This window comes from Megachile rotundata, chromosome 5, assembly GCF_050947335.1.
Source record: "Megachile rotundata isolate GNS110a chromosome 5, iyMegRotu1, whole genome shotgun sequence".
Classification (NCBI taxonomy): domain Eukaryota; kingdom Metazoa; phylum Arthropoda; class Insecta; order Hymenoptera; family Megachilidae; genus Megachile; species Megachile rotundata.
This window is the reverse complement of record NC_134987.1, coordinates 7,789,578-7,813,322: the sequence shown is the minus strand read 5'-3', so window position 1 is coordinate 7,813,322 and position 23,745 is coordinate 7,789,578.

The window sequence follows — 23,745 nt, the reverse complement described above, 5'->3', positions numbered from 1 at the left end:
ACAATCGAGTGACATAACAGTATCGAGATCGTTGGCATCGCGAAAGCGTTCCTGTTTCGAAACGTTCTTACGCGAAATCGTTTCTCGCTCGCATTATCTCACGCCTGTTACGAGGACGTTTCAGTTATTCGATTGTTACACTGGGACAGTTAGATGCCGGACGATTGTTCGTCGAACGTTTTTGCCAAACAACTTGCCGGATCGTTGAGAATTATGCAAACGATAAGCGAGGCAAGAGACACGGTTACACGTCGCTTGCAATCGACCGTACAGTTTCATTCAACACACTATCGCTTTTATCTGCATTTTCTTTTGTGTTTGATGACGAGTATTTGTAATTTTTCACTTTACTTCATTTTCACTTTTTTTGTGAAATATATGCATTCTCTCGTGAAACTATAAATTACACCATTTTAGAAATTGTTAGGTTAGTGTGTATACTACCGATCATGTTTCATTATCATTTATTAAATTTCATTAAGAAAGGTGGATGAAGTTGATCAAAGCTGTGTAACATTGAATGTGAAAGTGCTTCATCTACTGTTTGGGTGATTGTTCTTATATAAAGATGTTCTTTAAGAAATACAATACTGAATTTAAGAATATGATTTGTTAAAATGTATAAGCGATTGCAATAATTTGATAAAATTAAGAAACTTGCAATTGACGATGAAGTAGTAAGAAAACATCAAGTTCTTTCATCGTGTTTTTATATGTCCATATTTTTTTAATGACCCTGTACAAAACAGCTGGTACCACATTTAAGAACTACATCCGAAGAATCATCAAATTCGATGAAAATTTATTCGACAAGTTTCTCAATTTCTTTAACACAATGTACCATCCTAAGTAAATCATAGGTGCATCCAAGCTTTTGAATGGTCCTGTACAAAACAGCTGGTACCACATTCAAAAACTATATCTAATGGCGCGTCAAATTCCAGTGAAAATTTGTACAACAATTAATAACATCCTACCCCTTTAATCTCCTAATCTTGAACACAATCCATCACCACAAATAAATTGTAAGAACGTCGTAGTTTTTGAACGGTCTTGTACAAAACTGACTCTATTAAAAACTGGTATATTTAAAAACTGTCTAATAATACGTACGACATAAAAACCTTCTAAAAAATTTGTCTCCATATAATTATAAACAGACGCCCCAGTTTTTGGAATGGGCCTGTACAAAAGTGGTGGTAGCGCGTTTGCATCGATTTTGCTAGCACGTTGAAATAGCACCGTTTACTTAGACACGCCGAATGACACGGATATGGTTGGCGGTACGACACGGATATTACATAAAACGGTTTCTAAAATATGTACTTCGAGGCGCAGTTACGTCGAATTTTCTATCCGAAGGCAGCGTTCCCGGACGAAATAAAACGTCGTTGCCAGAGGAGACGGCTCTACGAAACGATGGAATTTCAGGCAGTCGACTGAAACCGCCAGAGCGATTCTTCTTCTCTATTTAAAACGAGCCGAGGCGTCGACATAATCGAGCTTAAAGCCGGGCTCGCCGCAAGCCGACGTTAAGCGGGCCGGATACTCGCTGCGCTAGCTACTTTTCATCCAGATAATCCGGTAATTTGAAAATCCAGGATGGAATGTAACTCACTGAAACTGCTAGACGTCTTGTCTGTGCCGACGAGATCGTTTTTTTCGATTATGCCCGAAAAGCGTTCAATCGGAATCAAACGGGAATTCATCTAATTAACGCGTCGCCACGTTGCAGATCCGTTAAGGGCGTTTTTCGATAATACGACCGAGGGACATTTGAGAGACTAAGGGTGTTCGAAAGCTTGGATAATCAGGGATTTAGAAAATTCGAGGAATTTTCATGGCAAACGGGGCTGAAGTAGAAATGGAGGTTTAAGAATTTTTTCACATTCTATCCTTAATTTCTGAATAACGGTATAAATGTTTGAAAATATAAAAATTGTTTAACACTAAACCTACCGACATATAATGCGTACTTAATTTGAAATTAAAAATGAAGTTAAAAAATAAATAAACAAACGACAAAATATAAATTAGTACACACATATATTCTTTATCTTGATGAAAATCAATGCTGATTGTAAGGAATGTATTTTAACAAAGTACCTTATAATAAGAAACTTGTGGAGCGGTCATTTGACCGGTTTGGTAGTTTTAGTTAATGTATCTACGTATTTTAAACTCGAAACGTTCATAAATAGGAGTAAATTCAGTGAGTAAAAAGAAGTTGTGAAATAAAGCTTGATACGAATGTCATACACAAAATAAAAAGTTCTTAGATGCATGACATCCTGCAGTATCATAAGCCGATATAAAATCGTGGAATATTCATATTTGAAACGCGTAATCGTTCAAAGCAGACGTCCTAATGTATTCGGCGCCGCGGTATCGACGTTACACGTGTCGTTTCTCGTACAGATATGTGACATGATTCGCGACGTCGTGTCAGGGTTGCCAATTCACCGTTGAAAAATATATCCGCAGGGTTCTGTCACGTCATTTCGAAGAATATCCGCCATTTTCCTATACATAATGCGTGCAGATCTAAGCTCTATAGCCAACGTCCATAATCACGCCATAGCTCTACCGCAAGCTTTTTGCTTGCTTTACAAAAATTGGTATTCGAATCGGTTCCCGGGATAAATCACGAGAAATGTTTATCTTTAATTTCATTACACCGGAACGAGGTCGGTGGTTTTTAATAAAGAACAGCGTTGCTCGTGGAAATTACAACGATTTGTTTTCGCTGGAACACGTTCTATGGAATGTATCACAACACTTTTATTTCGTTCGTACGCAATGCTGTTTAACGTTCTCGATTTTTATCTGACCGTTCTTTTTTAAATGCCTGTAATACGTTGCACGATATCAAAATGTTGTTCCGCGTTATTAATGCGGTTTTTATATTACGTTGAATTTCCCCGCTTTTTAATTACACCGTGAAATTAATTTCGTGTATCGTACATAAATGCCTAGATAATGTTTAACGAAAGCGATCGCTGCAGATGAATCTTTTGGCGAGGTTGCAACGGCAAAGCGCAGAAAAGTGAAGAGTTCCCGGCAAAAAACCCGCTGATTAATGACTGTCCTTTAAAGGGCTTTCTCGAGGATAAACTTCGATAAAACCTCGCTGCAAAAGAACGTGGTTCATTTTGCCATGCTCGCCAATACGTCGATGATGTCGATGGTCGATGAAAAAGCAGCGTTATTTATATTTGTCTATCGAACGCTTTTCTTTCCTTCCGTTCAGATTGATGAACACTCGTTAAAGAAGATTATCGTCCTGAAAATCCTTTTATTTCCTCTATTTCTTGCTGTTTCGACCGTGTTCCACGTTTTTCTTCGCTCGTGTAATACACCATTTCATTCTACCACCATTTGCGCCGGATAATTAGTGAGAAGTAGTGAAATTTGAAATATTAGGAGGAAATTGTGGAGATGGGTGAAGATTTTATGTTGTTATTTAGAATAGTGTAGTGGTGATATGTATAGAGGTGTGATGTAAGGTGCAGTGTATGGTGTGATTATAACACGTCGTGATTGCAATGTGTGGCGAATTAACGTGTGGTGATACAACGCGTGGTAATTGCAATGCATAGCAATTACAATGTGTAGGGAATTAACGCGTGGTGAACCAACATGTAACAATTATAACATATGGCGAATTAACACGTGGTAGACCAACACATAGCAATTGTAACATATGGCGAATTAACGCGTGGTGATACAATACGTGGTAATTACAATGCATAGCAATTACAATGTGTAGGGAATTAACGCGTGGTGAACCAACATGTAACAGTTATAACATATGGCGAATTAACATGTGGTAGACCAACACATAGCAATTATAACATATGGCGAATTAACGCGTGGTGACACAATACGTGGTAATTGCAATGCATAGCAATTACAATGTGTAGGGAATTAACGCGTGGTGAACCAACATGTAACAATTATAACATATGGCGAATTAACATGTAGTAGACCAACACATAGCAATTATAACATATGGCGAATTAACGCGTGGTGATACAATGCGTGGTAATTGCAATGCATAGCAATTACAATGTGTAGGGAATTAACGCGTGGTGAACCAACATGTAACAATTATAACATATGGCGAATTAACACGTGATAGACCAACACATAGCAATTGTAACATATGGCGAATTAACGCGTGGCAAATCAACGCGTGAAAATTACAGCGTTCAAGGATTACAGCGCATGAAAAATAAACACGTGGTAAACCAATGTGTAGTAATTTCAACGCGTAGAAATTTAATGCATGGTAAACCAACGCGTAGCAATAACAGTGCGTGGCGATTTAACGCGTGGCGAACCAACGCGTAACAAATACAGCGCGTGGCAGTTCAACGCGTAGTGAAGCAACCCTTAATAATAACAGCGCTCAGGGATTACAGCGCATGAAAAATTAACACGTGGTGAACCAACGTGTAGAAATTTCAACGCGTAGAAATTTAATGCATGGTAAACCAACGCGTAGTAATAACAGTGCGTGGCGATTTAACGCGTGGCGAACCAACGCGTAACAAATACAGCGCGTGGCAGTTCAACGCATAGTGAAGCAACCCTTAATAATAACAGCGCTCAGGGATTACAGCGCATGAGAAATTAACACGTGGTGAACCAATGCGTAGAAATTTCAACGCGTAGAAATTTAATGCATGTTAAACCAACGCGTAGTAATAACAGTGCGTGGCGATTTAACCCGTGGCGAATCAACGCGTAACAAATACAGCGCGTGGCAGTTCAACGCGTAGTGAAGCAACCCTTAATAATAACAGCGCTCAGGGATTACAGCGTATGAAAAATTAACACGTGGTGAACCAACGTGTAGAAATTTCAACGCGTAGAAATTTAATGCATGGTAAACCAACGCGTAGCAATAACAGTGCCTGGCGATTTAACGCGTGGCGAACCAACGCGTAGCAATAACAGCGTGGCAATTCAACGCGTAGTGAAGCAACGCATATCAATAACAGCGCTCAGAGATTGCGCATAAAAAATTAACCCATGGTGAAACAACACGTAGAAATTTCATGCGTAGTGAACCAACGCGTAGCAATAGCAGCATGGTAAATTAACGCGTGGCGCACCAACGTGTAATAATTACGCGTGGCAATTTAACGCGTAGTACACCAACGCGCAGCAAATTAACGCGTGACGATTCAACGCGTAGCAATTACAGCGAGCGGTGAATTAACGCGTAGGGAATTAATACGCGCTAATTACAACCCGCAACAATTTCTACATGTGGCGATTGCAACTCGTAGGAAACTAATGCGGTAAACTAACTGACTGCAACTTGCAACAAACAGCAGTGCGCCACCGACTTCGAATTGCAACTTTTGAAACTTCTATATGCAACTCCGAAACATAAGCTCTTGAACTGTAAATGGGACATGAATGCCGTGAATACTTGAATTTAGGGACTCTTTGACATGTAGCTTTGACATATGGCTTCGTATACTGTAGGAGCTATTGTAACATTTATGTTAAGGGATGTTTGAGTAAATACTTGATGGTTGCTTTGACACATGTTGCAACGTTTGCTGCTATTGTTGACTTGGTTAGAATATTTGTACAAAATAAATTTTTATTTGTAAGAAATGATTACAATGGTGTAATGTTGTGACATCAAGTTGACTGAAGGTCTACGAATACTTTCTGATAAGTTTGATATTACTGTTACTAATATTTTCCACAAGGGTTGCTACTGCTATGATCAATTTAAAGTTGTAGAAACTTGTCAAGATCGATCGATTAAATTTCAACGTCGAACGCGCTTTAATAAAACGAGGATTCGAGATTTATCGGGGCGATTGAAGGGAAATGTAGCGATAGGATTATAAGATTTCAGTTTTGCGCCGCAATCTATTCGTGTTTCTCGATATTTGGCGCCGTTGAAATAATACAGCACGATGAAACACGGCCCGTTCTTTAAGCGAGAAATCGAGGGTATAAATCGCGTAAGGAAATCGGGAGATACAGAAGTTCGATTCCACTCGAATGACCTCATTTCTGGCAAGGATTTCATAGATTTTATCGCGAGGACTACCCTCAACGTCTCCAGACATACATCGATAATGCCAGCTATCGAATGTCGCGCTAAAATGTACGAACATCGACCTTTTTACTCGCTAAGTGATTCGTACCCTTTCTAGATAGCTTGTCCATTTGTATCTTTTTTCCTTTTTAAAATCTCTAAATTCTTTTTGCATTTTTATTTTCCACTGTCATACACTGACATACATTTTTTAAACATTCACGATTATTGAAGAAGCAAACATTCTGTGAATAATAGAATGTGAAATACAAAAATAAAAATGCTATCAATTTTATACACTGATTTTTTATCTTCATTTATTTGTGTCATGTCCCATTTACTTCATGTACTTAAATTTTCAAATATAATTGCGTTTAAAATTCATTGAAATAAAATTAGAAGCGAAATTAAATTAAAAGTCCAAGATGAAAGTGTAATAAGATATTGATTCAAAATGTTCCACTCGAAAATTACATTAAGTTAGTAAGAAGCTGTCTAAAAGCCAGTTCGGACATTAAAATAAATTTCACCGGATTTTACTGGTCACTGATAACGTAACATCTCGTCAACGAACGGTCTTTTTTGTCCTCGCTGAAATCCAACAGAATTTTCCATCTAACGAGGTGTCAGGAGATCTGGTCCTGATTCGATTTCCCGAAGAACTCTTCTCATTCTTTGGCGAAATTCAATTTCGACTTGAATCTCAGACCCTGTCACTTAGGCTGCGTTTAAACGGGAACGGCAGCTAATTAAAAGCCCCTGGAGATTTGCATTCCACGATCAACTGAACATCTTTCCAGTTTTTCCATCGAGTAAATTCCACCACGACGTACCAGCGAAATTCTTCTCGATACTTTGGTAATTATGCTCCTCTAAGTATTTTACTATAACTTCCACGTAATATTTCCTTCCGCTTTTTCGTTCTCGTACCTCTTATTCACTTTCGGAGTTTAATTTTAACTGCTCCGGTTTATACGTTCCGTCGAATAAAGTTCGAAGGATGTTTTCTAGTTTGGACAGTTCTAAATACTTTCGTGATGCCTTAAAAATATTTTATAACAATATTTTTAGTGAGCAATTTAACTCCACATGACAGTGATGTTTTTCTTAACTTCTAACATAATTAAAAAATTATTGTAGTTTTTTTTTTTTGTGAACTTCTATTATTCTATGTATTATTATATGTACATATTTTTTACAGGATTCAAGTGATACAAACTTGACAAATTCTACATAACCTTACTTCAAGCTGTCGCCATTTTGATATACATACTTCAAATTCAAGCTTCAGATAAAAACTGCATTTGTATGTTCACAATTTAGGTTTAGTACGAACATCAATTATCCCATACATTATGTATGTATAATCTCTTCACAGGATTAGAGTGATACAAACTTGACAAACTTTACATAACCTTACTTTAAGCTGCCGCCATTTTGCTATACATCATTCAGACTCACTACCCAAGTTCCATGCGAAAACTACATCTATATAATTGATAAATTAATTTATACTTCTGAACCCAAGAAAGTGTTTATTATAAAAAAAAATTTGTTGAATTGGAATTAATCCTTGGGACATAGCAGAAGACTATTTAACAGATATTCAATTCTGTTTCGTGGATGGACGTCAACGAGATAAAATTCGCAAAAATGGTGGTAAAAATTTCCGGACGAAGGTAATCGCACCGAGCGGAGAAGACGAAGAAAAAGAGAAAGAAGATGGCCGTACAGGCTGGTAAGTCGATGGTGGATGGATTCTGTCGGGATTCAAGCTGATGCCATTCATCTTCGTCTCTCGAGTGAGCAACGAGCTGGCCTCGGCTCTCAGCCGCTTCGGGACATGCTCCTCTATCATGTTCACCAATACTTTGATCCCCTCGCTGTTTCACCCTGCTTCTTGTGTACGGATGCATGCCTCGTTTCAACTTATTTCCCCTCTTAAACCCCGTCCATCTTAGCTACCGAGTATCTTCTACGTCCGTCTCTTTATCAGCCGCTTTTTGCCCGTGAAACTTTCCGTTGATCAATGACGAGATGAAAACTTTTCGGCGTGCGCTTGATAATCGAGTTGCGTATCCAGTCACCGCGCCTCCGTCATTAAAAGATTAATATCCCTGTAATTTTGTAACGAGCCTGAAACGCTATGGAGAGCGATCTTTCGTTGACTTTCAAGGGGTTTGATACAGGGGTAGGCCATGAAGATTTAGATAAGTGGAAGTTCAGGAGGATTCTTTAGGATTTTGGGAATTTTTAAATTTGAAAATAGGGGGACAAAAGAGTTTGGTAGTTCAGAAACTTCCACAGGTGAGTGTTGCAGAATATTTTGAGGGTACCTAGGAGTTAGGAAATCTCTAATTTTGAGAACCTCTGATATCTAGTTCGTATGAGCAGAGCTCCTTACATCACCATTTCCTCCGAGACAAACTTACACCCGAATGTGATCCTCTAAGATTATCATTCCCCGTAAGATTAACATTTAATTCAATTTCGAAACACCGTACCGCAAAATGGCGGACTCGGAGCGACAGTCAGATAGCCTGTAGATTAACGTTTAATTCCATTTCGAAACCCTGTACCACAAAATTCAGATCAGTGAGTCCAAAATTCCTGTTCCGTAGAAGAAGAGGTGATTTCTTCATAATTGCGAAGAATCGATCGAATGGTTCGAACCTTTTAAATTGTCGAAGACGGTTACCGGTTGGAAGAGCAACTGCGACGAACATCTGTTCCGATGAGAGGTTGTTGAAGCGGAGAGTTCGCCGGTGAAAAACACATTTCAGAGTAGGTTGAATCAATTGTATCCGAGCGATGCCGTCGGTGCTTTCTTCGACGTAAACGAGATTCTTTTCCATGAGAAGCCCATTAATCACGCGCGTCTACACCGAAGTGATACATTCCAGCGGGAGAATCGGTTCGCGAACAGTTTTCACTCGATCTCATTTGCCGACGCAGTCGAGCATAACCCACGACCCTAAACACTTTTCCAAGCTGATCCGGCTGCTTGTGATCCAACTTCTCGGTGCCTGCTCGACGTTACACTTCGTTTCCAATCCTTGCCAGCTTACGAGTCTCCTCCACCTCTTCTTCTTCATCCTCTTCGTCGACGTTTTTTGCAGTCTCCTTCACACGCTTCCCACCCCATCGATAACCCCGTACCATCGATTTTCTTTTCGTTAATCCGCTCTTCTCGACGTCGGGGCGTCTTTATATTGCTCGTTTTCGAACCGATCACTTCGATGACTTCGGCTCCTCCCCACGGACCTCGTAAACGTCGTTTGTCAGCGGAACGCCAAATAGAAAAATGATAAATTTTTGCTTTTTCGTCCTGCCGGTCATATTTCAAGATACGACGGCCAACATTGAAGCTGGCGAAATTGTTTCGGAAGATTGGAAAATTTCGAGATTATTCAGCCAATTTGTACGGTTCTAATATTTCTCAAATTTCTGCGTTTCTGTACTGACAGCTGTTCAGCCCCGAAATTTATATAAAGAACTCTATCGAGACACGTTATATTTTGTTCCTTTTGAAACTTTGAACCAGGGCGGAGTGCAGCCGGAAAATTCCCCGGACGACCAACAAGAACCGTAGAAAATTTAATTGCACGCCAACTTGGCATCCGACCATATATATTTATAAACTATAAAAGCAGTTAAACGTCGGGCAACTTGTATCGGACGGGGAAGAAGTTTGAGTTTCAGTAGTGGCAAAAAGTTGGATGGTTCAACAGCCAAGCCCCGGCTCCTCGAGACCGGATGCTAAAGAAATAGCGAACATTTTCGAAGTATCCGGCTGTGAGCACGTGATCGATAGCGGTATGGATAAGATCTCGTTTAAATCGGGTCCGTTTCTCTTGAAAATTTCTCTCCCGTCCCCGGAATCGCTGCTGAATTCGCTCGACTACGTTCTGATCTTCCTCGGAGATGCTTAGGAAGAGCTCGTTACATTGATGACGTCAGTTTTTCGAGTGTATTCAACCTGTTAGTCGAGTCATTTTTCGATGCTCAACTTATTTCCATCGAATATTCTCCTAATTAAATAACTCCTCCTGCTGTTAGGGGATCGCTTTTTATTCTGAAACGTTATGAAATGTGATCACAATTGAATAGTCACTTTTTCAGTTAATTATGGAGAGGTGGCTTGGAAGGAGGCGAATAGTTGGAGGTAAAAATTAAATCAATACAATGCAAGACAATATCATATGTTATGTGATAAGATATGATGTATCATACTGTAAGACATGATTTATTCAGAGACTTCATTGGTATGATAACTAATTCTCGCATTACACAATGATTTATATTATGGTCATTGATCTTGAGTATAAATAAAACAGTCTTGTTTGTCAGGTTACCTATTTGTATATTTATTATTTCTTTGTAGGAAAAGTCCTACAGTCACGCAAATAACAGTACAATTCCTGTGATTACACTAGGTCATGTTATAATTCTACCGATACAAAGGGACAATTCTCCAATTAAATTTTCTGTTAGATTCTCACGTAGAAAGCTACCTGATAAATAAGTAAAATTGTTGGAGTACACCATTAGCTTCAGTAGATTTTTCGAACGAGTGAAGCTCTCCAGAGTATTCGATAGATTTCAGAAATCTACTTGGCAAACAAGAGCGTTTAAGAAAACTTGGGTCGGCCATGTAAAACACGAAAGCTGGTAAAACGTAAAGGGCCATTCTACCGGAAAAGTTCACCGGTTGTTGTTTCTGTCGGGAGAACTTTCCTGCCGGTTCGCGAAACGAATGCAAACGAAACGTTAAGTGTTTCGTGCGCGATCGATAAGGTCCGTCTCGGAGAGGATCCCTCATTGAAATTAAGTCGATCCGTTTGTTCGAGCTGTTATTCCAACGCTAAATCGTTCGTGACTCGGCCGTCGGATTTCGTGGCCACGTTGAAATCGGACCTCTCACGACTTGGAACACTGTGTTCGGAGGAATGGCCTTTATCAGATCCCAACTGCTTAATACTCTATTACGGGGACAAAAGCGACACGAGGCGAGGCGAAGCGGCCGACAAGCTGTAACGAAGTCGACGCTCCTCCGACGGAGTCCGTTAACGTTAACTTGCACTTCCTAGTCGTGTCCCCTTCGCGGACAATGCCTGGCCGAGTGGCTGCTAACTGGTCTGAATGTAATTGCGAGAAAATGGCCGGAGAAAGCTCCGCTTTTTTATGGAACTGACTAGCTGGCTCGCTTGCCGCCACGAACAAAGGATTTCCATTGTGATGTCGCATTAAAGCGACGTGGACATGTTCAGAGGATGACTATTTTATGTTGAATCGAAAAGAGGACGATGTCGAGATTGCATGAGAGTTAATTGTTTAATAAGTGAACAGTTTTGTTAATGTTTCATTGTTGGACTTCTTAAGAAATTTTTATTTGACTTAATTCTTTCTTATCATCTTTTGTTAGGTGTTGCAGATGTGCGACTTTAGAACCATTCACGGAGGAATGTTATATTGATGTTATGTAACACTGTAAGTATGCTATAGGTAGAGTATAATAATATACGTATAACATAATCTATAATTACGTACGCATAACCTATAATAATATAGGTATAACATAATGTAGCATGGCTGCACAACACGTGATAACACTATGACACGCGTCGAATTACCACGCGCCGTACTCGCCACGTATCGAATTGTCACGCGCAGTATTTGCCACATATCGAATTACCACGCGCAGTACTCGCTACGTATCGAATTACCACGCGTTAAATTACTACGCGCTGTATTCACCATGAATGGAATTACCACGCGCCGTACTCGCCACGTATCGAATTACCACGCGCCATATTTACCGCGCGTCGTATTTACTACGTATCGATTTACCACGCGCCGTACTCGCCACGTATCGAATTACCACGCGCCGTATTCACCACGTATCGAATTACCACGCGTCGAATTACCACGCGCCGTACTCGCCACGTATTGAATTACCACGCGTCAAATTACCACGCGCCGTACTCGCCACGTATCGAATTCCCACGCGCCGTATTCACCACGTATCGAATTACCACGTATCGAATTACCACGCGTCGAATTACCACGCGTCGAATTACCACGCGCCGTACTCGCTACATATCGAATTACCATGCGCCGTATTTACCGCGCGTCGTATTTACTACGTATCGAGTTACCACGCGCCGTACTCGCCACATATCGAATTACCACGCGCCCTACTCACCACGTATCGAATTACCACGCGTCAAATTACCACGCGCCGTATTCACCACGTATCGAATTACCACGCGTCAAATTACCACGCGCCGTATTCACCAATTATCGAATTACCACGCGCCGTATTCACCGCGTATCAAATTACCACGCGTCAAATTACCACACGCCGTATTCACCACGTATCGAATATATACTTTAACGGTACAGTTAAATTGCCAATAAATACCATTATCAGTTAATATTTTATCGTAACCGTTTATCACACAGTATAACTGAACGAAGTCATTTTTAACAGATGAAAGAATAAATGAAAGGTGGAAGGATCATAGAAGATCATAGAAAGGAAAAGAAAGAATCGAAATGCTTCTAATCAGCAGTCGTCCAACCTGATTGTCAGATTGAGTCGAAGGGATTTAAACGACGGCTCATTTATTTCGAGGGTTTCAATTTTGCCCCATTTGCGCAAAAGATTGCACTTTGAAAGAATCCGATCGACGCGAACGCGAGGGTGTTCGTGTTACTTGAGAAACGACTTCCATCCTCTCCCCGGAGGAACAAATCGCTCGTGTATTAGTGGAAAATGATCTAACTGCTCGGCTTCTCTAGATTACTTCGGCTGAAAAATGATCGTGCTTAATCGTGATCACTCGACGAAATTGGAGTCGGGCATCGTTGCGTCAGAAAATGAATCCGAATGATGGAGGACGTCCGATGCAGCATCGGGAATTGATTTCGATTTAACAATCACGAGCGACTGACGATGCAGGCCAGTTTGTATTGTGCTCGTTCGATAATCGTGTCATGAATCTTTCAAAATCAAGGAAACTTTTAATACGCATTGTAAATTGGTATTTTTCTTTATTAATCTGCAACGCATATGAAGATGATACTCTCTGTATTTATTGATGGATTCGATGATTGTACAAGAATGGTTTACGTAACTATTGGTAAAAATTTAAGGTACACTTGCAAATATTGTTATTCAGAAATGTTCAAACTTTTTAGCTTGTATAATCTCAAATCATGAAACATCAAGTGATATTTAAAAATTAAAAAATTCCGAACTTGCAATTCTGAAATTAGCAGATGTTTAAATTCCAACCCTCCAAATGACTGAAAATGCTTTACAAGTTTCTGAGTTTCTAAATCTCTAAATCTTCAAGTTCGTACATCCCCAAATTTTCAGACACCAAATCCCAAACGACCCGCAACCAAACTTCCAACTTCCAGATTTTAGAAACCCGAAATCCTAAATCGCCAAGTTTCCCTGGATTCCCAAACTCCTAAATCTCCAAATTTGCAAACTCCTAAATCTTCAAATTTCGAAGTCGCGAAATTTTCAAATTTCCGAAAACAGATTTCGGAAACGGTCCAATGATCTGACAAATATTATGTTTGAAGGGTGTAATCAGAGTATCTTGGCAAATGCGGAGTCATGGAGGTTTCGTTGAGCACGTAGAAATTGTCTTATAGTTGTATACGAATGAAGCAAGGATATCGATGTTAGCCGGCATCGTGTCTCGAATATCGCAGCAGCATCCAGGCTTCAGCCAGCTGCCTAAGTATTTACGAGAGGTCCTGCCACGATCCGACGTACTATCGATAACACTTCGAGGGCTTTTGCCAAAGCATAGAAGTTTGCATGGCACGCTTCAGGGGCCACGATGAAATAGGAGTCCCAGCTATCTTTTCGACTTTGCTCGAATATATCCGGCAGAACTGCATCAAGAAGTTCTCAACGGTAGCAACGAGTCGATATCCTTCGCCCCTTTGCACTCGCTTCCTCCTCTTTTCCGCTCTTTTTCGCGAAGATTCAAACGGCAATGTTCCTCGGAGGACCCGTGACGAAGAAAAAGAATTCGCTCATTGCTATCGTGACCTTTACCCTTTCGGGGTGGCCGCTGAATTTCAATGCGTCCAACGCGACTGCCCTTGTATACTCGGCTGGATTTCCGTTTGTCCGTAACTGATCCATCGATCGCCGACTATATCCGACGTCAAAGAGAGTCCATCCCGTGAATATCGATGTGACGATACTCTTACACCGTGTCTTTGTACCTGCAACCCTTTGACCTATGGTTTGTTGAACGATCAAAGTACCATTCTGTTTTAAAAAATGTCCGGAATATACGGAATTCGTATAGGTTCTCTACTGGGAGTTTTTGTTAATGTTTCATTGTTGGACTTCTTAAGAAATTTTTACTTGACCTAAATCTTTCTTATCGTCTTCTGTTAGGTATTGCAAATATGTGACTTTAGAATTATTCACAGAGAAATGCCATACTGATGTTATGTAGCACTATAAGTATACTATAAGGAGAATATAATGATATATGTATAACATAATCTATAATTACGTACGCATAAACTATAATAATGTAGATATAACATAATGTAGCATGGTTGCACAACACGTGATAACACTATAACACGCGTCGAACTACCATGCGCCGTACTCGCCACATATCGAATTACCACGTGCCGTATTTGTCACGTATCAAATTACCACGCGCCGTATTTACCACGTATCGAGTTATCACGCGCCGTATTCACCACATATCGAATTACCACGAGTCAAATTACCACGTGCCGTATTTACCACGTATCGAGTTATCACGCGCCGTATTCACCACATATCGAATTACCACGCGTCAAATTACCACGTGCCGTATTCACCACGAATCGAATTACCACGCGTCGTACTCGCCACATATCGAATTATCACGCGCCGTATTTGCCACGTACCAAATTACCACGCGCCGTATTTACCACGTATCAAGTTACCACGCGCCGCATTTACTACGTATCGAGTTACCGCGCGCCATAATCACCACATATCGAATTACCACGCGCCGTATCCACCACGTATGGAATTATCACGCTTTAAATTACCACGAGCCGTACTCGCCATGTATCGAATTATCACGCGCCGTACTCGCCACGTATTGAATTACATCGCGTCAAAGTGCCACGCGCTGCACAATATAAAGTTTTGATGTCTTCAACCTGCGTTCGTCAGTTTACATTGACGCAATCCACTTTATATTCAATTAACAATGCATATTATTTTATCTACATAGACTTCTACCTGTGATAGACTTATTATAGACTTATTATACCATTATTGCATAACAGCAGAAATACATGTAGACTTCAGTAGAAATTATAGCATCGAATTCAAGATGGACGTCCGCTGTTTAATGAACAATTTGAAGAATCGATCGATCGGTTTAATGTTAACTTTTGCACGGGTGTACTCTATTTTGGAAACTGTTATAATGTACCGTGAAGATAGCGTCTCTCGATCGCGGACACAAACGCTCATTAACCCAGAAACGTCCTAATAAATTTTCTACCGTTTCCGTTTAACTTGTGGACGAGCTTGCCGTTGGTCAAGCGATAAAAACGATTTTGATTAACTTCGTGCCGGTATCGAATTCAACGAGGCATATTAATGGCAATAGAGTTTAATGAGAAACACCGCGGCGCAGGTTAGCTGGAAATTTTGGCAAGCAAATTCACGTCATTGAAACTCGGATTAACTTTACTGTCAACGGACGAACGTTACGGCTCGTGTAAATGAAATGTAGGTACGGATTAAAATTAAAACGATCCATCAATAAACGTAAATCAGTGATGTTCAAAGTGCGCTGGTGTTACTAGTGAATACGCTACTGCGAATGTGGCGTGCTATTAGAGATATTAGGTGAGATTAGGTGGTATACTAAGTATAATACTGGTAGGTTAATTCCAAATTTAACCTGGTACGTATTCAGAGATCAGGAGTCTTTTTATAGGAGGATAAATAGATTAATTTTTTTATTAGAATAACTTTTATAATTTAATCTTGACGAAAATATGTATGCAATAAATGTTTCATCCTTTACTTGTTTGACGACGTTGTAAACTCTTGCTTAAAAAATAGATGAACTTTTGAAGCCCAATATAATTCTGAAGTTTGATAAATTCGACAGGGAACTGACGTTTACAAAAGGTTCCCAATACGCTTCCAAAAAAATCTAACATTTATGAATTTAATAATAATACAACTTCCTATACATACATCTCTATATAATCGTATCGCACGATGTTTTATAAATTGAACACATGAAATAACAGTCTTCTGACACATTTACCAAATTTTATTTATCAGTCCTCAAATTTGGCACACGTTTTATAAATAATTATTTCCGTAGCTTTGAAACGTTAGATTTCGAATTTAATGGACGATAAGACGAAAGTAAGGCAAAAAGCAAGTAACTCTGACTGTCGACGATGGCATTACCGAAAGCGGAAAGAGGTTCAGAAGGTAAGCTCCTTCGTCCAACTTCGTCCTTTGCTCCTTCTTTTGCAACAGTAGTAGCCTTTGCTGTCGTTGCAGCTTCCTCTTTCTTCCGTCGCTCGTTGAAAACTTACTTTCGCGACAGTTTATCAGTATGCTAAAACGTGCACCCACGATGTCCAGGATTAATCCTGGCGTCCTTGTATCGAACTATGAATCTGGGCTGTATAGATCAGAGATAAAGAGTACCTTTCGCATCGGGCCCTTTCATCGAACTGGTCCAACAATATTGAAAGCTTCCTTTCATCGCTTCTCGCTGCCTAAGAAATGTAGGCAACGCTTGGGAAAATATTATCAAGATTACTGGATTGGATAATCCATCTTTAAATTAATGTGGAAAGGTGATTTTGGGCGTGGAAAGGAGTTAGGTGTATTTTGGAAGTTTGATTAGTGAACTCATATGTTGTATGATATATGATATATGATATATGACTATCATATGTCCTTGAATTTCTATATTTTCAAATTTTTGTATCTTCAAATTTCCACATCCTCAAGTTTTAACACCCCTAAATAGCTAAATCCCCATATCTTCAAATTTTCACACCTCAAAATTCCCACATCCTCAATTTTCTATACCCTTAACTTCCCACACCTTTAATTTTTCCTAACCCTCAAATTTCTTAATTTTCTGCAAGCCATATTTCTCCAAATTTTTAACCTCCTTCCTTCCTCAAAGTTATAAAATTCCTAACTTCCCAAATTGCCAACCTCAATTTTTAAATTTTCAGAACTACAACTACAAAAATGAGAAAAAAAGGGTTTGGAAGGTAACCTGAGGTATTTCAGAAAAATTGGCTCGTGCAAAGGGTAGCAGTGGTATGAATCGCCATAAAATTGGGGGTTTTCGTAAATCATCGACACGATGGTCGGTGCCCGCCGTTCGTTACGGGTTATAATCGATCCGATGCCGCGATATTACCGTTATCATATGGGGCTGCGGTTGACCTGGAATTCGTTCATCAGCGATTTATGACTTTATCTATCTTACGTGTACATTTCTCTCCGCGGTCGCTGCATTTAATATCTCGAAACGGAGCCACGGATTCGATTTTACTTCTTACGGCTATTAAACCGGGGTTTCGAAAGAATAGAATTTACAATGGTCAAAACTTTGCCCTATGTAGGATCGATTTTCTCTCCAGCGTTAATATCGAAGGGTTTAATTCCAGTTTCGGCGAAAAAGAACGTATACGAACGCAAAGAGAAATACCCGTATTTTGAGAGTATCAAAAAGAATTTCGCGCTGTTCCTTCGCTGCAGCCTTTTCGAATTCATTTGCCGCTTAAAATTACGCGGCAAATCCGCGCGCGCCGGCACGCTTTCAGATTGGAAAGCCATTCGCCGGCGGAGTGTGCGGTAATTCGACTTCTCCACGTGTTCCTCGTGAATGTAGCTTTCCATTCGGCGCACGATTTCGCGAGGGTACGGGAAACAGAACGAGCGGAAAAAGAAATCGGTTGCACACGTATATACGATCATAAGCCCCTCGACATGTGCGAAACCATTTTCGTCGCACGATGAAAATCTTTCGATATACCGTGCTGCTGAAAATCTTTCGTAACATGATCAAATTTAATGATTATCATTTAATGTATGATTTAATTGAACATGTCTGTACAACATAGAGATCGTATAAAACATGTGAGACATATGAAACACTTCATAGTTGCAGTTTTTAGAAAGAATTTTAAAAAACATTATACTTGACATAAAATATAATTGAACATCTCTGTACAACATAGAGATCATATAAAACATGTGAGACATATAAAACACTTCATAGTTGAAGTTTTTAGAAAGAATTTTAAAAAACATTATACTTGACATAAAATATAATTGAACATCTCTGTACAACATAGAGATCGTATGAAACATGTGAGACATATAAAACACTTCATAGTTGAAGTTTTTAGAAAGAATTTTAAAAAACATTATACTTGACATAAAATATAATTGAACATCTCTGTACAACATAGAGATCGTATGAAACATGTAAGACATAAAACACTTCATAGTTGAAGTTTTTAGAAAGAATTTTAAAAGACATTATACTTGACATAAAATATAATTGAGCATTTTAAAAACCTTACAGAAAGTAAAACATAATTAAAGACGTCAAATCTGGAACTTAAGGCAAATCATCATATGTACATGTCCATATTATAACTGAAAATGTAACATGTTTTCTGTAGTATGTTTCCACCCTGTTTCAGAAAATGAACGTATTAAAGTGGTAATCATGTATAACTTTCATGAATACCTTCATAACGTATACCAATATTTCACTGGAGCTTCCTGTAACTTTTACATCGAACATATCGAATGAGTAATATCGTAATCCGGTTGTAAAATAGCGTCGAATGATGACGTCGATAAACGATGTAATAGTATCGAAGTGTTAAGGAAGCATGTGATGAAGGAATTCCATTGTACGAAGAAACGTAGCCTCCTCGCGATTACGATCCCAGTAGTCCGCCCGGGTATTTAAATAAGCATGGCCCGTGCCCCGTCGATGTGACTTTACGGTCGGACAGGGTAGGGCACCCTTGATATCCAGGAGGGTAGAAACAGAGGAGTGGCGTTAGACTACGAGATAAGAATACTTAAATCCGGTAGGACAAAGAGGGAAAGGAAGAGGATTCCGAGAGGAAGGAGGTCAGATGGTAAAAACGAGGAAATAAGGAGAAAAAAGGTCGGAACAGGCAGGGGTGAAAAGAGGAAATAAATGAAACAGAGTGAAAGAGGGTCGAGAGAGAGCTCGCAGCAGGAAAAGTTGAAAGGGTGATGCGCGAAAAAAAAAGATCAAGAAATAGAGCGACGGAAACCGGTGAGAGATGACGGATAAAAAGCTTATGAAATGACGTTGCAATAAAATAAAAGTGGTTTCCGATCGAGATAATGACGGGAATTTGCAGAGAACCGTGTAAAGTTATTAATGCCCTGGTTGAGGCCATCGAACGCGGGATTTTATACAGGATTTACGTTCAACGAGCTGCAACATTATCATCGATTTCATACGTAATTAATACGAACGTAATACGAACGATGAAGCATGTAATACCGAATTGAAACATGCATCGGGTGCGCGTGTACGTTAATGACTATAACGCATCAGAAAACGAAACGCTGAAAGGTCAAACGCGAAATCAATACGATGGCTGCAAGGATTTTACGGATCTCGAAAGCTCGAATATTCACAAATTAATAACCCGGAAAATACCGACATCCGCAAATACCTATTCGCAAACGAGGAATTCTTCAAAAGCCTAGCCAGACCCGATAATCCTGAAAGTTTCAAATATAAATAAGCCTCCGAATGCAAAATGATCGGTGTCCAAATAATATATTCCCTAATAAAGAAACAATTAATCCTCGAAATGTATCAATCGCAGCAGTCGGTTTTCTTTCGCCGGGTCGTCAGATTCTCAGAAGTTTCAGCGTAAACGACGTAACGGCAGCGGTGAATTGCTCCATCGATCACTCGGCTGACAAATGGCAACCTCCGTTACGTTTTCTCATCCGTTAACCGGAAATTACACTCGTGATACTTCGCGAAGGGATTCGGTCGCGTTGGAAAAAGGGCGTAAGAACGTCGGCCGATGAAACGGAAATTCTTGCCGCGAGGTGGAAGCCAGGTGGATGTGGCGGATAACCGTGGTAATGTCGCATTGATAACACGGGCACGCGCGGCCGTGTTGTTATACCAGGACGATCACACGGTAACCAGGGTGTGTACAATTGTCCGGGCTTTTTGGGCGAAGGGTGAGAGACAGGCGACGGGCAGAATGGGCGTCTGGCCGAGCTGACCACCAAATGAAATACTCGCTACGTATAGGGCAACCAGTCGTTGGTTGAGCGTGATGGAATTGGTAGGTCGACAGATAGCTGCGGTGGTGACGTCGTGTGTCGATCCGCCGCCGGTACCATTCGTTCAATTGCTCATTGATTGCCTTCGCTTGCTATTTACACCGCTACAATTACCCAATAGCGGTCGCGGGAACATGACACGTAATGGAATTCGGGGTATCTTAACGCGACCGGCAAAAACCAAATTCACCACCCTTTCCGCTATATCTGCAATTTTTGTTAACCCAAATTTTCTTCAGCACCGTTTTATTGAAAAATTATTTGTTATAGAACAGTGGTATTATTCACTTTATATAACATTAAGGTGAGTGATGAAAGTCAAAATGTAATACCCGCTTTTAGCAGACGTTCAAGAACCTCCTCTCTTTGGAGTATCAATCATACTTAAGTTGAACATTCAAGTATGCTAAAAATAAAACTCTTAGCTAACTGTTCATCATAATCAAACTGTAAGTGCATAGTAATATCCAACCCTGAGAGTGCAAGTTTGGTATCCACCCCTTATTGTTACACAGATAAACAAGTTTACCTTGCCATTATAGTGCAAGAAGATAAATAATGTCTAGTACGGTAAACGCAACTAAAAATACAAAAATTTTGCTTCAAATTTAACCATATGCAGTAATGCATTCTTGCAGAAAATGTTTCAAGTTTAAATCTAATCGACATTTAAAGGTGCATCGAAGGTGTCATAAAATCTGCATACTCCATCGTTGAAGAAATTCTGTTCCACCAAAGGACAAGGATCTCCCGTGCTCATTCAAACGGAAATTGGCCACATCTGTGCCATACTCTCGTTACTGCCACGCTCGAATTCGTGTAGCTCGACTTTATCGGCAACTTCGAACGAGGGCCTTTAATTGAACCGTGGAAAACTGCATCGGAAAACGGTCCATTGTTTCCTAGCCGGGAGGATACCAATTATATCGGGCCGAAAGAAAAATGTATTTTTGAATTGCGTGACCAGATGCTAAATCCATCTGAATACTACGTATTCCTTTGCCGCGTAGTCTATTTCGCTTCCGGGCAACCTCGTATCTTCCTATCGAGTTTCTCCTTATATTGATCTCTTTGGCCATGCAGGTATCGTGATCGAAATCGAACGACTCGAAATTCAATCTACACGGAGTTCCGGTTTCGCGGAATGGGAACGTTAAATTTAGAAAAGTTGACGGAAGCGTGGAGAATGAATAAATTGTACGGAAATATTTTTCACACTTTCTTTTAGTTTTCGATCTTTAGGAAATAGTATATTAAAATTTTCTAACATTATTAAATGGTTTAATCTCCTTATATAATCGTACTCTCAAAAATTGTGTACATTTGCACACAAGGTATCATCATAAACAGAGAACCTATTATATTCTGTAATAAATTTTTATTCCTAATTTCGATAAACTTTTATCGTCTTCCACCCCCGATTTTTATGTTCTCTAAACAATGCCACAGAAAACGAAGGGTTGCCGAATAATCGATCTACGTGCTTCCAAGTAAAGTTAACAAGTTCCGTTGACTGTCGTAAATTTACCAAGAAGATACATCACGTAGCGTTCAGCGAGAATCCCGTTGACTAAGCGTTGTCGGTGAAACGCGTGCGGTATTAATTCCGCACACAAGTCTCATTACGAAGAGATACACACCATGCGGGAAGATTTGTCTACAGAGTACGTTCTTACGCGTTGCAGGAACTCCAAAGGAATTATATCTAACTCGTGTACAATCACGTCGCGCCGCACCGTTAAACTAACGGCCTCTAAGCTGGGGATTTCGGTGTCCCGAAGCAATTCAGGCACATTTGGAGCAAATCTGAAATCCGTATCAATTCTTGTCGCTGTGTAACTTCAAAGGTTAAATTATTTAAAAAAGTCAGGAAATTGAAATCTATAGTATCGATTTACCACGCGCTGTATTTGCCATGCATCGAATTACCACGCGTCGAATTACTATGCGTTGTATTCACTACGTCTCGAATTACCACGCGCTGTATTTGCCATGTATCGAATTACCACGCGTAGTATTCACTACGTATCGAATTACCACGCACCGTATTCGCCACGTACCGAATTACTACGAGCCGTAATCGCCACGTATCGAATTACCACGCGCCGTATTCACCACGTATCGAATTACCACGCGCCGTATTCTTCACGTATTGAATTATCACGCGTCAAATTACCACGCGCCGTATTCACTACGTATCGAGTTACCACGCATCCAATTACCACGCGCTGCATTCGCCACGTATCGAATTTCCACGCGTCAAATTACCACGCGCCGTATTCACCACGTATCGAATTACCACGCGCCGTATTCTTCACGTATTGAATTATTACGCGTCAAATTACCACGCGCCGTATTCACCACGTATCGAGTTACCACGCATCCAATTACCACTCGCTGCATTCACCACGTATCGAATTCCCACGCGTCGAATTACAATGCATTGCAATCACCACGTACTATGTACACTATACATTATACCTACCACATGTGTTATCACATTACAATACTCGATACCTCACGTACTCCATCGCAACACACATCTCTCCTACTTACCCTTCGAACCTCACACAATTTCATCTAACTATGCAACCCAGTGATCCACAAAGGATATAAAGAAACGAAAAAGATAAAGGACACTGATTTCGATTAACGAGCGCATCAGCTGCAATGTCAAGCTACATTAATCACGAATTATACCCATCTTCGATCATCGAAATAGACACGAACAGAGGCAGCAGCAGCAGCATGGGAAAACGAGGAGCCGCGCATTACTCGTCCTCGCAAATCCTCCGTTTCGGTGTCCGCGTGTTCGCCCATTATTTTTGCCGGTACTTCCAGCGAATGTAATTAATCATCGACGTTATATCATCCGCAGCAGCAGCGGCCGGGCATTATTCCGAGCACGGAACGCGTGCAACGAAAACGTGGACGTCAGCCGGCCGGTTGCAAATAATATTCCAGCTGCCGATACGTCTGCAGTATTTGTCCAAGGTCGTGCAAATCACAGCCCCGGTTAAACGCCTATGTAAACGACGGGCAAGACATTCATTACGCGCGCACACGGGTTGCCTGGTGGACGCCGGAATTACCGATAGTGTTTTTCCTCGCGATCCCCAATAATCCCCGAATCCCTGTACAATGAAACGCTTGCAGCTACATTCGAGACGAACCGATGAAAATCACTTTTGGATTCGTTCGATGGATACTGTTTTACTGGTTAATTGTACTTGACACGTTCAGAATTAATTTTTGTGAGGTATAG